The sequence below is a fragment of the Bradysia coprophila genome, assembly GCF_014529535.1.
Source record: "Bradysia coprophila strain Holo2 chromosome X unlocalized genomic scaffold, BU_Bcop_v1 contig_44, whole genome shotgun sequence".
NCBI classification, from domain to species: Eukaryota; Metazoa; Arthropoda; class Insecta; order Diptera; family Sciaridae; genus Bradysia; species Bradysia coprophila.
The window spans coordinates 598621-612965 of record NW_023503337.1 but is presented as its reverse complement, the minus strand read 5'-3'; the positions used below and the strand labels follow the sequence as shown (position 1 = coordinate 612965).

The 14345-nt window shown below is 31.4% G+C and overlaps 1 protein-coding gene across 2 annotated transcripts in view; it reads right to left on the bottom strand.

The window, feature by feature from the left end:
* The window catches only part of LOC119070007 (MICAL-like protein 1), a 78315-nt gene extending 66365 nt beyond the window's left edge, over positions 1-11950 (bottom strand). Inside the window, exon 1 of one of the 2 annotated variants that reach the window (XM_037174278.1) lies at positions 11056-11950. The gene's annotated coding sequence lies outside the window, so the exon portion shown is untranslated. The remainder of the gene's footprint in view (positions 1-11055) is intronic. The other variant, XM_037174279.1, reaches the window with a different exon arrangement.
* Positions 11951-14345: the final 2395 nt, after the last annotated feature.

Here is a 14345-nt window from a genome sequence, read left to right as displayed (position 1 = left end):
AAAATGATATACCTAACCATTTTCTACACAATTTTTTTTAAGAAAAAAAAAACTCGTATGATAAGCATATTACGAAAACCAGTCCAGAAATCCAATAGCTTACCGCACTCAATTTCTCAAAACAACAAAAAAAAAGACAAAAAGTAAAATAACCAAACCGACCGATAACTGGGAAAGTGTTGCTTGTATTATGTAAGAAAGTTTTTTTTTAAATTTTATTTTCAAAGTGACTTTTGAACCAAATTATATGCTAAAACGAGACACCGGCAGTTAGAGGTGAGGACTTAGTCACAACGTTTTTAGCTGAATTAAAACATTGCGAATATTATACACAATCGCAATGATGTCAACGAAAATTTTAATAGAAAACTTTATGCAAAGTCCATCTATGCTGTGCGGTTTATTGTTGTTGGTTTTTTTTTTAAATTTTCAATTTTGTGTCTGTTGTTTTTTTTAACTTCTTTTTCATTTAAATTTAAATTGAATTAATTGGTTTGACCATTAAAAAAAGACTAAATCAAATTTGTCGAGTCATTAGAATACAACAACAGTAAAGTATTAGATGAGATAAGATTACTATTGGATGATGTTGTATAATGTGTGTTTAATGGGATATATAATGCAGAGTGTGTTAGATGGATATACATATAACATAATATTCACTCTGAGAAAGATGTTGGTGTTATTCGCCGGTGTGGAATATGAAAAGATTCCGTGACAAAATGTGCTTCACAAAATTGGTAATTGGTCAGAGTCACACATAGAGAGTCAGAAAATCGAGCGTAGGTTGGATTATTATTGAAATTGTTTTTATTATGGACATTAATAACATAAATTATTATTTTTTTATTGCACACAAATTATAACCTCTTATTTCGTTGTGAGAGTATGACTTTAGTAAAAAAGAAAACAGAATCAAATGACCAGAGCATATACCGTTATGGCAGGCAAACAAAACCATTTATATTTCATCTATTTTTTTGTCATAAATTCTAAGCACAATACTGTTTACACAGAGAACATTATTGACTTGAAGTGTTAGACTCACCGGCCCCATCGCATGGGACATTTGTTTCTTTTGAATTTATCTTGAGATAATGTCGTAAAAATCCATTCAGTCGACATAACAATTGAAGTATACTCGGAAATACGGGTACATTTTGAGAGGATAAAACTTCTTCACAAGTGTTGAAGTGAACTTTCATAGATTTTTCTGTAACAGTGTTTGATGTTTTTTGTTTGTTTAAATTTTCGAACAACCCCACTACTTTAAACAAATGAAGTAGTAGATTCAATAAATTTGTTCTGATACACCTACAGAACTAGTTGAAAAATGCAATTGATTTCAACACTAGTACTAAACAGTACCTTTTCGGTAAATTAACCCCACATCGAAAGCGTCATTTATACGGAGAAGAGATCATCCATAAAACTTTTTTCTATAGTTTCCCTTTCCATAATTTAAAAAAGTACCAAATCCCCCTACTGGGTATGACGATATTTTTGTATGGCTCTTATGTTTTAGCATTATTTAGTTTAATGTTTATCAGTAAATATAAGCATTGCCAAAATCGATACACAAGAGCACCACAAGTCCAGAGGACTCACTGATTAGAAACATTAAATGAATCAATTCTCATATACATTCGAAATAACCCGCACAAACAGGATTCGACCTTTCATTACCACCCACAAGACATTTCCATTGAATACAAAATTTGCCTCTGTGAATTTAAGAAGGTTTATTTCTGTGTTGAAGTAGCACAGAGTACAGTCGATCCACCTCTAACTAACCTCCAATTTGTAAACATAAACCAGTATTGTAAATATTTGCTCTTTTTATTGTAAATATTGGCAATAGAAATTACTGTCATCGGTAATGTAACAGTCATAAATTTGCGTTGAGCTGGTTGGTATAAAATGATAGAATTAAATGAATAAAATTCGCATTGTTATCCGCTTTACCTTTGTTTATCCAGCAAATTTGAAAGTTTTAAGTAGCATACGTAGTAATTGCGATAGTAAATTTGCGCTGAAAATTAACGCCAGCTATTGTACGTACATCCATTTGTCTAATCATTCAATTAGACAACATTAAAACACCTACGTACAATGTGCCGTAAAGTGTTCAACAATAATAATTAATTGGAGGTATAAGCATTAATTTATTGATTTTATTACGAATTCGTCGCTTATTCAATATATATCATATCGCTGTTTGCTTATACTAATTTGTTGAGTGCAAAAAGAAAGAAGAAAAAAAAACGGTTTCGTAATACGTTACACCTAGCAATGTGTATGTGTAATGACAAGTCCATGTCAACTTATTTTTGGAGTTAATTTATCTTACTTCGACATAAATAATATGCTTCACAATAATTGGTAGCTTTCTGAGAAATTTAATTCAATTTTTTCGTTTAAGAATTTTTATTATTTCGTTGGTGGTCGTGGATTGATGAAATTACGTCACAAACTCGTCAGGTGGAATTATTTGAGTTTTATCAACAAAAACAGATATAAATGGTGAGTAAGCTAGGTGTTGTACGTGTCTCGCCGAAATGATGCTTTTGGAAAATAAAAGAAGTCCAAGCCTTTGTATTTAAAAAAAATTATTCCACGGTAGGCTGCCAAACTGCTCTGACATTTTTAAGAAAATTTGTTACTTTAGCAAAGACCTTCACTCTTAGCGGAAATCATGTATATAACCAAACATAACTATGTCACATACTGCCTTCAGTTGGAAATAAAATGATATCAACTTAAATGATTAAAAGAAATTTGCATAATAATCACAAATCCAGCCTAAGTGGTCGATGTTTCAAATTATTTCAAAATCAGCAGCTCAACTCTCTGAGATTAGTATAAAAATGATTTCATTTAAAATTATAAACTTGGATCATAATAGAAAAGCTCTCTACAAAAACGTTACGCGTCGATTAAGAATAAGAACGCTACGATGCGATGTATTCAGCGAAGGTAGCAACTTCAAAAAGTCACCACTTCAATCGTTTGTAATTTTTGCAGGATCCCAGGGATGTGTGGATCAGCTGAAAAACAGATGAAGCAAATCATGCTGAAATTTAATTGTCTCTCACTGTATCAACTGTTCAACTAAATTCGAGTAAGACTACCTAATACGAGCCCCTATTGTAATAGAGCCATATAAAATCTCTTTTCTTTCGTTGGTACATTAGAAGACAATCAAGGGCTCGTACTATTGATAGTTTTGCCCTATTTATCTTCATTCGGATTTTTTTTAAATAAATAATTTTATCTTGCTGTTTATATTAAATTATCGTAAGCATTTTGCTGTTGAACTTACGTTACGCTTTGTTTAAAATCTTTTCCCAAAACAGTCGTGTCTGTATTCGAAAGTCGTTAACTTTATTTACGCACATCGAAACGTGCACATTAGAATATAACTTCGTATGAAATGGAAAAAGATGACAATTTTTTTTGTAGAAATATGCGCAACACAAAAAATATTTTTCATGAGAAAAAATCTTCGGTTTTAATGTTTATTTAATAAATTAACAACGTTTTGTGTTTGGTTAGATGTTTTTGTTTACTTAAATGTCCCTAAACATTATACACTCTTTTCTATGTCGACGAAAAGAAGTAGAAAAAAATAGCGCTCGCACAATGGCTTGTTTATTTTGTAAAAAAAAATTGTAAGTAAAATGAAAACGATTATTTTAGAGTAAAGTGGCAGGTCTGAGAGGTTTTACGTTTCCAACCGATGAAACGGTTTTAAACAACTTGAAAAGAACGGGCTCAATTAAAGTTTCTTCAAAATTCGATTCGAAAATCCAGTTCCAATTAAAAATGAGGGATGTTTGTATAAAAGTAGGAAGAAAAAGAATTTTATTTATGAATCATACCACGATTGTGATGACTGAACATTGAATAGATTGAGTTTTCTATCCAAAATAAAAACCAGTTCACCATTGTTGCTTCCTACCTGCAAAACTACTTTACAAAAACTCAAACCCAGACCGTTCATCATATTCGTTTCATTTTTTTTACATATTTTTCTTCGTGTCTTTCTTCTCAACAAAACACCCCAAATCAAGTTCTCTGGTTGTGTTCTTCGTTTTTTTTTTCTTCAATTCCTATTCATAATATGACCAACCAGGAAAATAAATAGACTTATTTTTAATAGGCCGGACCGACAAACACAATTTCAAAAAAGAAAAGAAATTCAAATAAAATCTACAATAATAATATTGAAACGATAAATCTTGTTATTAATAATCAAACATTTTAGAGAAAAACCTGACTGACTGAGTTGAGATTGTTCTTTTTGTTGGTGGTGTTGTTGTTGTTGTCTGTACACACTGAAGAGATGATAATATTGTAAGAAAGAAAACAAAATGCCTTATTAGTTCATCGTCAATTCGTTTATAAAATGTAAATTGAACCACTTACACTTTAAGCGTATTAAGATGTTCGGAATGGAAAAATCTGGTTATACGAAATTGGTTCTACAAATAATATCCTTGCATGGAGTATGTTTGTTAATTGATTTAAAGAATCATTTTAAGAATATTTATGAAAATATAACAGACAATTGATGTATGCGTTCATACAAAATGTACTTCTGTGTGAGCTGCGCTGTCGGTAATGAGTATCTACAAAGGCCAATCACATTTTACTTCTCTTGAAATTTTTTCATCGTTCTTGGCTTAGGAAAGCAAAGTGATATTGTCTATTGAAGTGTTTCAAAATAACGTTCCTATAGGAACTCAAATTATTATTGATATTGAAAAGTTACTTGGAAATTAATACTTCTGCACCATTGGTATAGCCGTGCCGTCGTTCGTTTTAACTACTTGCAGATACTAAAACAAACCCTTCAAGTCTACTCTTGTTTAAAAGAGTGGTTTCGTTGGCTAATTTTGCACAATCCGTCCTTAATGATGGATGGGCTATTGACAAGGTCATCGAAGTGATAGAAAGGAAAGGGAAGTTCCAATTATTATTTGAAGAAGGGTTTACAAAAGTAAAAAAAAGTTAGCCAAACTTCGTCTATTAAGTGTCACAATCCCTAGCACATCCAAAAGCAAAAACGACCTGTACACATTGTTTTATATTACATTGAGTTCGATGTCAAGATAGAGTAACTAAAATATCAATATAATTGTGCAGATCGAAGATGACAACTTACCACATTTGTTTTTAAAAGAGAGAGATAGAGAGAGAGAAAAAAAAAACAAAAACATCAGAAAAACTGAAATCGGATATAATCGGACAAGTATGATGTTATTATCGATATAATAACATTTCCATACGTACGATCGAATGTACAACTTAAAATGGCAAAACAATAATGTCGTTAATAGTAGATTACCCATTTGTGTTGACCGGCGTCGACATTGTTACCTGAGCCGAGGCCAAGGGCGATAATCACCGAAGTGAAAACATTTTCAAGGAAAACGAATTAAATAATTTTTTCGCAACAATCTTCTGACAGACGTTTTACTTTAAATTGATCATTGATGAAATGACGCCCTTTCCTAGCATGCAGTGCGTAAAAAATTGAAATTTCATTCGTTTTTAAGTTGCGTACAGTGAATGTTTATTGAATCGAGTTGAAAATTGCGTGTTTATTTTAAAACAAAATGTCATATTCATGTGGTGTGTGTCTGTTTAGTTTTTATTATGACTCATCTAATAATTACCGTGGTTATCCATGTGTACGGCATTTTAGGTAACGCATATATATAAAACTGGTACTCATAATATTACATTACCATCACAATATAACTTTGTTCTCCGCTAATCAATAGTTTGTTTATGCGTGTCTGTTTTCTACCTCAATATTGAATATTTAGCAGACAATACGCTAAATTTTAGCTAAGTGTTACAATGTTTTAAACACAGTGTGGGCCTCCACTGAAAGATTTCGATACTTTTCGCATTTTTTTTAGAATTAAGCCAATTTAAGTTGTCGTCTGCCATCGATGAAAATAGGCATTGCCTATTAGGCAACGAGATCTTATTACTACTTTTTGTATCAAGAATGATGCTAGGTGTTAAATATTTTAAACGAAAGAAGTAATAGATTTAATTTAACACATTCTGTTTGTACAAGATTGGTTTAACAGTGAGAAAAGAATCGTTCAAAAAAACTTAAAAAAAATTAAAATGAAAAACCTACAATTTAATGTAGAAGTCCTTAGTACCAAAGTCCTTGCGACATTGTAAAAGAAATGGGAAAAATCGAAAATATCGCCCAGGCGCAAACCACTTCAATCGACTAATTTCTTTTAAAAAAATGGTATAACAGGCGAACAGCGCTCATAAATACATAAAACACCTTTTCAAACATCAAAGCAAAATGCTTCCAATATGCAAAAGTTCTTGAAATTATTATTATTACGTAAACGCACATTGGCTGTATATTTATTGGGATGGTGTTTAAGCGTAATGATGGCCAATTACTGGGAGAAGAGATATTTTGTTTGGTTTTTGCGTTACGCATTTTGTTTGAACACTCTAGCAAAAAATACAACCGTCGATGGTATATTATACATGGATGTGTAAATGAGATGTATTGGGCGGCGATTAGTTTTAGTTAGAAATTGAGAAATATTATCAGACCATTAAATACGTCACAAGGCACTTTAAAGTTCATAACTGTTACTATCAAGACCACTTAATGAATGCTGAGGTAAGGTTTGCTCACATTAATTAACTATTGACAGTCGACGCATTAGTGGTGAGTGACGTTGAGAAAATATCGTCACAGTGACCTAGTCTCTGAAAATTCGTTTGAAAAAAAAAATCTCTCCCCAATATTCTTGCAGCCGTCTAAAATATCAGGGCTTATTGTACTCAATAGCTATCTGGGAAGTTGACCGTTTCGATGTATGTTATCAGTCAGTAACTTGATTGCATCTTGTAGTCTTCGTTGCATACACATTATGAAAAAAATCTCAGGCAGTACATTTGCGTCATTTTGTTTGTTGCAACGGGTAATAGAATTAACATCTGAAATGCATTATACGAAATGCGGCAGATGTAAACAATTGCGGACAATTTTATCGATAGTGAGTAATACTTTAACTTACGACGAGAGCGCAACAATTCACGATATTTCCGATTGATTTAAATAATATTTGCTTATTCTTGCTGACAATGACTGGGATATTCAATTGAAAGAGCATACAATTACCAATGAACGACGGTTCATCAACCGAATATTGCCAACAACTTGCAAAAAATCATGGAATCAGCAATCTTAAGCGAAAATAAACTTATTAAAAACCTAGATTTTGTTTTCTGATTAACTCACTTTCCCACTTCTCTCATAAAATTGATGTCTGAACGCGATTAATTAAAAATTGAAAAGCAAAGTTTTGAAGAAAAAAAATGTGCTGTTGTTGTTACACAACATTTGGCAAAAATTTCTTTTCACGTAATCATAAACGTTTTCATGTGGCAATGTGCTGGGATATACAACCGAATTCAATTAAAATATTATGCCATATACATTTAACATATTTTTCATGTCTTTATCATCATCGTAATATAGATTTGTACCAATAAAATATTAATTTCATTCTCGTTTCATCAATTTACATTTTCTTTTCTTGGCCAACAGCACACACATGGCCTGAACAAAATAATTAACCTCTCTCTATCATACGAAATGCTATTGATACAATTTATATTGTGTGTAATTCATATAATACTCAACCAAGGCTCAAGTATATAGAGTCATTTCATGTCTATATTTATAGTAATGTTGATGGTTTTCATTCTAAAAACTGTGTTGAGTCTTTTTCCCAACTTGACTACCATAATAATAAAAATTTATTCCAATTTGATGTTGAATATGTATATAGTTGTGTATATCATGTGAATTATACAATAATAATAAACCCATCGCTTATTTGTTTTTGAATCTTACAAGTAGTTAATAAATTGAAACCTCAATTACGCTTGAAGTTATGGAGTCACATAAATAAAGTGGAATTGAGATTCTAGAATTTTTCAGTTAAAAAGTACTGAAATAAAGAATTTCAAAAATATTTTAATAATTTTATTGAGATGATGTTTTCAACTTGTCTTATTGTGCTTGATGTAAATGTCAACAAACTTTAGATTTTAGAATCTGTTATCGACAGTGAGGACAAAAAGAAGCAATGTTAAATGTCCTTTTTTATTGCATATTACATATTCATACTAACGAAGTAAAAGATTTTGTTTAAAACAGTATGCCGAACTTTGAACAAATGAAGTAACAGATTTGGTGCTTAATCGAGATATGTTTTAGATTTGTTCTTATAAATTCGCATTTATTGTATTGCAACGATTAGTTTCTTCTTCAATAGTACATCACTACAGACTAGAAATACAGACTATTTTCAAATTCATTTGATTAAACTTCGCTAAAATTGTACAAATATTAGACTCAAAAATGTTGGCAATTGAAAGATTGCTGTTTCGTAGGGATTTCATAGTAGATTATGCACCTTTGTCCAACATATTTATTTTGATGATTTGGAATTTTTGTGTTATCCGAGTCGAAGGCGTAATAATAAACATTTTGGACAGAGGTGCATATGCTATTTTAAGTGCCACGAACAAATACATCGACATATACATTTTTGCCCTAGAGGGCAGTATTTTAAAACGCAGTATTTTATTGATTTATTAAACTAGAATACTGGCAAGAGATCTCAGGACCTAGTTTCAAATTCTTGTGGTGGACTAAATTACTCAGTAGAATTTTGCTTACGGATGCCAAAAATCTAACTTTTCAGACTCACGAGATATGACGCTACATCTGTGTCATTTCAATTTACAACTTAATTGAAGTGTTACTCTTATTGACACATTTCGATTGAGATGCAATGAAACTAGCATAGACGTACAAACAATTTAATTGACAACAACTCTCAAAATTGATTGATTTATCACATGAAGAACGCAAACAATTACTAGAAAACCGACACAATTCATAGGAGGCATGAAATATCGCTTGACGCTTGGGAAAATCACATTAAAGGTATTGAAACATTTGGTTCTGGAATGCTCTGGAAGTGAGATGCAGATGACAGTTGAATAACTTCTGTCTAGTATGTATGTGCTGAGTAAATATTGATATTTGCAACTAAGAACGCTAAGTTTCGCTTACAAGTTTAGAGATCAGCTCTGCATCATTTAATAGCAAAATAATGTTGAGTTTAGCATTTGGGAATAAAGATGAAAACATGAGAATATGTGAAGTTGTCTGTATGCGCTTGCATTCCTGAAAACCTTTTCGTGCACAGTATAATGGTAACGCTCAGAACAACTTCACATATATCGAATCGATTGTTAATTATTTTTGATTATTATTTTGACATGATATGATATAAAACGATCAGAAAATGATTAATAATTGCCAGATCGTGATCACAATTCGAGCTAGATTAATCATACAACCACCCGCAATTTGATTGCTAATAATTATCTATCGTCCATCCAATATTTATGTATACACACACGATGTATAATAAACCATACACAAGACCGTTTCACCGCGTTTCACAAACAAGAACGAAGTTTAATTACTTAATTGTAATTCGAACTTGTAATCATTTTACTTTTGTTCGTGATTGTTGGTGTTTAATTAAAAAAAGAGCGTCGTAAATACACACAACATACGTATATTTGGCGCGGATAGACAGCGTTTCATATTTGCGATGTTCTAGTACACAGACAATTTGATGAAGTTCATGCCATGAACAAATAAAAGTAAATGCCAAGAGTTTCATCAATAGGGGTTGACGTTGAAGGGTGGATTTATCAAAGACTGTGTTTCCACAATGTCATGTAGGTTTTTTCTTCTTGTAAATTATTATTGTTTTTTGTGAATGTTGAAGTAGGATGGACGTAAAATAATGCAACCAGGCCAATTTTGTTAGAAATTTAGTGTAAACTTCAGATCAGAAAAATAAAATACAAAAAATCAAGAATCTGCGATTTGTTGAAAATCAAATGTGATGTCTAGAGGACACTTTTTGAACTGCCTATTGTCTCTATAAATATAAATGCTGACACTGTATTTTGTACGAAGCATACGTGTTGTAATCTGTCGATAAGAATTTAATCTTAGATTTTAAGTTTAATGTATTGACGGCTATATTCGTCGACCTTTAACCCAGTAAAAATGTAAATTTTCCGACAAATATAAAGCTGTTCGTTTGTACAGTAGAAAATTTCAAGAAAATTAATCAACACAAAATTGTTTGATTTGCAAAATCGTATCACCCATAATCGTTCTTGAACTGCAAATAGTTCCTTCCAAAGACGTTAGAAATATTCTACTAAACACGATACTATGTCATGTGACTGCATAATTGAAATAAGAAAACGTCAAAATAAGAAGAAATGAAGCAAGTACGGAAGATAGCAATGTTATGTTTTCGTCGAGGAGTGGATGATCGCATAAATTAGCGACAAAAGATTTTCTAAAAAATACATTCAAGATTTTCTTAGGAAGGTCATAGGATCTTTGTCCAGTTTTGAGGACCTTCTTCAACTTTTGAAGGTTTCTTGGACAATCATAGAATTTTTAAAGGAAATTTGAGTTTAAGGAATTTCATCAAAGAATTTACAATTTTAAAAAAAAGTATTTTTAAAGGAGTATCTACCTCTCGATATTCATCGACGGTGCAACTACTTCCTTAGAATCACATAAAGGACGGTGGAAAACCACAGGACCACAGGTATAATTGTTATCCCAAACTCTACCTATATCGAAATCCATCTACCCAATTATTAGTCTTCCCTTACATTTCGTTTTGATGACAAACTAATTTCAAAGAAATAACATTTACCGATAAAAAGTATCTCTAACATGACATATACCTAATACACACAATCAAGACGGTTGCCTTAAAAAAAAAAAAAATTTTCAATGACAAAACTAATTTCCAAAATACGATAAAACAATAAGCGTCTACCAATTATAAACAGTCCATGTAAATATACATTTTACCAAAAAAGACAATGCACCCAAATTTAGGCACCTGTCCTTGAATGACATGAAGAAAAACCCACCTGTCTGCTGCTTCTGCCTCACGTTTAATATGAATCAGCAAGCAACTATATTATACCAAAAAAAACTGAGCACTCTTTTTTACAGATTATACAAAAACTCTTCTTCTGTTTATTACTTTTAAATGTTTCAATAGTCAATGCTGTTCCAGTCGTCAGAGGAGAAAATACTGTTTCTCTTATTTAACCAATTTTTCGCTTTAAATTCACGATTTATATCGAAAATTAGACTATTAACATTAATTTGTATTTACGATATTGAACACAAGTATTAAGTGCGTAAAATTTGTGATTAACTTTTATCTTTTACAACATTAAATTCATTCATTTACTGAATGAGAACGTGAGTTTTTATTGTTTTGTAGCGATAAAAAGCACTGGCTTGTTATCAGAATGAACTGATTGGCAGTAATAATAATTTCTTTTCTTTTTTAAATTAAAATTTGCATGAAAATTACTCAATCAATTTCTTGATTTAAAACAAAAATTGTATTCATAAGTATACTCTTATATTGGCTGTACGTACTGCCTCGATTGTTATTTATTGTTTTCGTTTGTTTATTTATTTATTTATCAAAAAACAGAGACTGCACTTCTCTTGTTTGTAAATCCACACATTTTTTTTCTATTATTATTTTGTAGACCAACCAACGGTTCTCTGCTTCAATATATTTTTATTTTCTACAGAAAAAAATTACGCTTTTACACATGCGACACTAACGATCATATGTGAAGAGGTAAAATTTATTATATCAAAACAACAACAAAAAAAAAATTATACGAAAGAAACAACACGGGCAGATATATAAAACATAGATTTTGCTGTACTCAGTGTAAAACGATGTATAAAATTTGTTAGGCGAAAAACACTTTGTGCGTCCAACACGTTCGACGGTTGAAAGTATAATACTGCTCAGCCAACGTTGGAGTGAATTTCAAAATAAACGTTGCCTATGTGCATCGAATGTGTATATATTACACTTTTTTCTTGCTGTGTTATATTATACACACGGTACCGAATTATTGAAATTTTGCTTTTGTCAAGTTGGTTTCTCTTGTACACACTGTGTATTACCAGAAGCCGTAGCGCGCTATAAAATGATCGGTACTCATATCGCTGCGGAAAAATTGGTAAGTTCTTTATCTTTTGGAAACGGGCTAGTCAGCTCTTATCGTCCACGATGAGAAAGATTGGCGATGACATCTGGCGAATGTTCTATTCCAAGTACATACCAGGTATATACCAAGTACAGTATAAAACTAAAGAAGTAAAAGATTTGATCTCAAGTGTTAATGGTAGTACAGCTGAGTTTTTTTTATGAAAATAATTTTGACAGACAGGCCTGTATGGAAATCCAACATAACAACAAAATTCAAATTTTTAACGGTCAAAAATTATTTTTATAAAAAAAATCAGTTGTACGTGAAACAATAGAAGTAAGAGATTTAATTGTTATATGGAGTTACTCTTGTCGTAATGGACAAGGACTGATCTGATCCCTTTCTGTAAAAGAAAATTGCAAAGATAACAAACAATCTACCAAAATAATTCAACTCAATTAGCAACGTATTCATAAAACAAGTAGTTTGATGAACAGAGTATTTCGGTAACAATCACTTTGCACGGCGCTATAACTTCTGGTAACGAATAGTGTGTACAAGAAAAACCAACAACAAAAAAACGTGTGTGAGAATAGAGATTTTTTAGATTGAGACCATCAAGATAATGTATATCTTATTGTTACGTCATATTTTAAAATAAATTGCTGTTAACAATTATATTCACATATTATATGGAAAGGTTCGTGAAAAAGTAATGCAAAAATTGACATACAATTTGCATTTAAAGGGAGGTCGACTAAAGATTATAATCGCATCATGACTTAAGACGAGAGTAGAACGATTTAAGATCAGTTAAATTAAGAGATTTATAAAAAAACCAGCATTAATTGAGTGTTGTAGAAAATGCTAGTATACAGCAACCATTTTAACCATTGACTTCTGCCCGAAATATATCAACATTGTTGACTCATCTGTAATTTATCTATAATTTCTGTTATTCTGTTATTTCTTTCAACGTAAGTTTTTTCAGCAGGTCAAATCAAAATCTTTTACTTCATTAGTTTAATTTGTTACAGACGGCAAACATATGACCAGTATTATTATCTGTTGATTTCAAATCTTGTACTTCAATTTTTTAACGTGCATTTTACTATAAAAAGGACCTTATCACCCAGATCTTGTCATTATTTTTGTCGTCGTTTTCGATAACAGATGATTTACTCTGAAAATCTACTCTGAAAGATTACTCCAATCACTACTCTCGAAAAGGGATTTATATATAAATGGATGATCCCAAATTAAAGGCAACGAAAATGACCTTCGCCCCTTCGCGATTAACACTCGCTAAATGTGAAATCCGACATATTTTCTAATTCCCTTGACTGTAAGTCATGGGTTTTACAGAAACAAATACACCCGTGTAGGTACCACGTTCACTATGATTAAAAATGTATGGAAATGTGATGAAAAAACGTTAAATGTATCAATTTTGTGCTCTTTGTTAACACGATAACTTGGGTAAATCTCAACGGATTTAAAAAAACATTTTTATTCGATGAAGTATTGAGTATCCTCAGGTCAAGTTCGAAAATGGGTGGTATTGGTTCAACCATGTTGAAGAAGTTCTCAGAAAAAGCCTTATCTGCTCTTTGTTCACACCTTAACTGGGGTTATTTTGAACCGATTTAAAAAAAAGTTTGATAAAGCACAGAATTCCTTGTCTAGGTTTCAAGATACATTATATTGGTCTAACTGCTGTTTCTAAACGAATTTTCAATAATTGTTTCTTGTTATTTTATTTTGTCTTGTTAACAAAAGCGATTATACCACAAAAAATTTACGAGTGTGAAGTTTGCGGCCAGAGCGAAGCGAGGTCCGCAATTCACACGAATTTAATTTTTATTGAAGACATTCATCATTTTATAGACAATATCGGTCTAATATGAGCAGACCAGAAACAGAAAATAAAGTTGTGAATCAAAAATAAATATCGTTTTGTAACTTCAGATTTTCAGTAAAACTAAACAGAATTAAATTATTAATGAGAAATTTAGACCGTTCTAGTATAGTTCTTTTTAATCAACCAATAAATCATTACCAATATAAAATATATTAAGATGCTCAGGTTCAGACAGTCAAGGGATCTGACCCACTTAGCAGGTGGGACCTAGTTTAAGAGAACAATTATTCTCACATAAATTTAGTTTAGCATATGAAATACTAGATTCGGC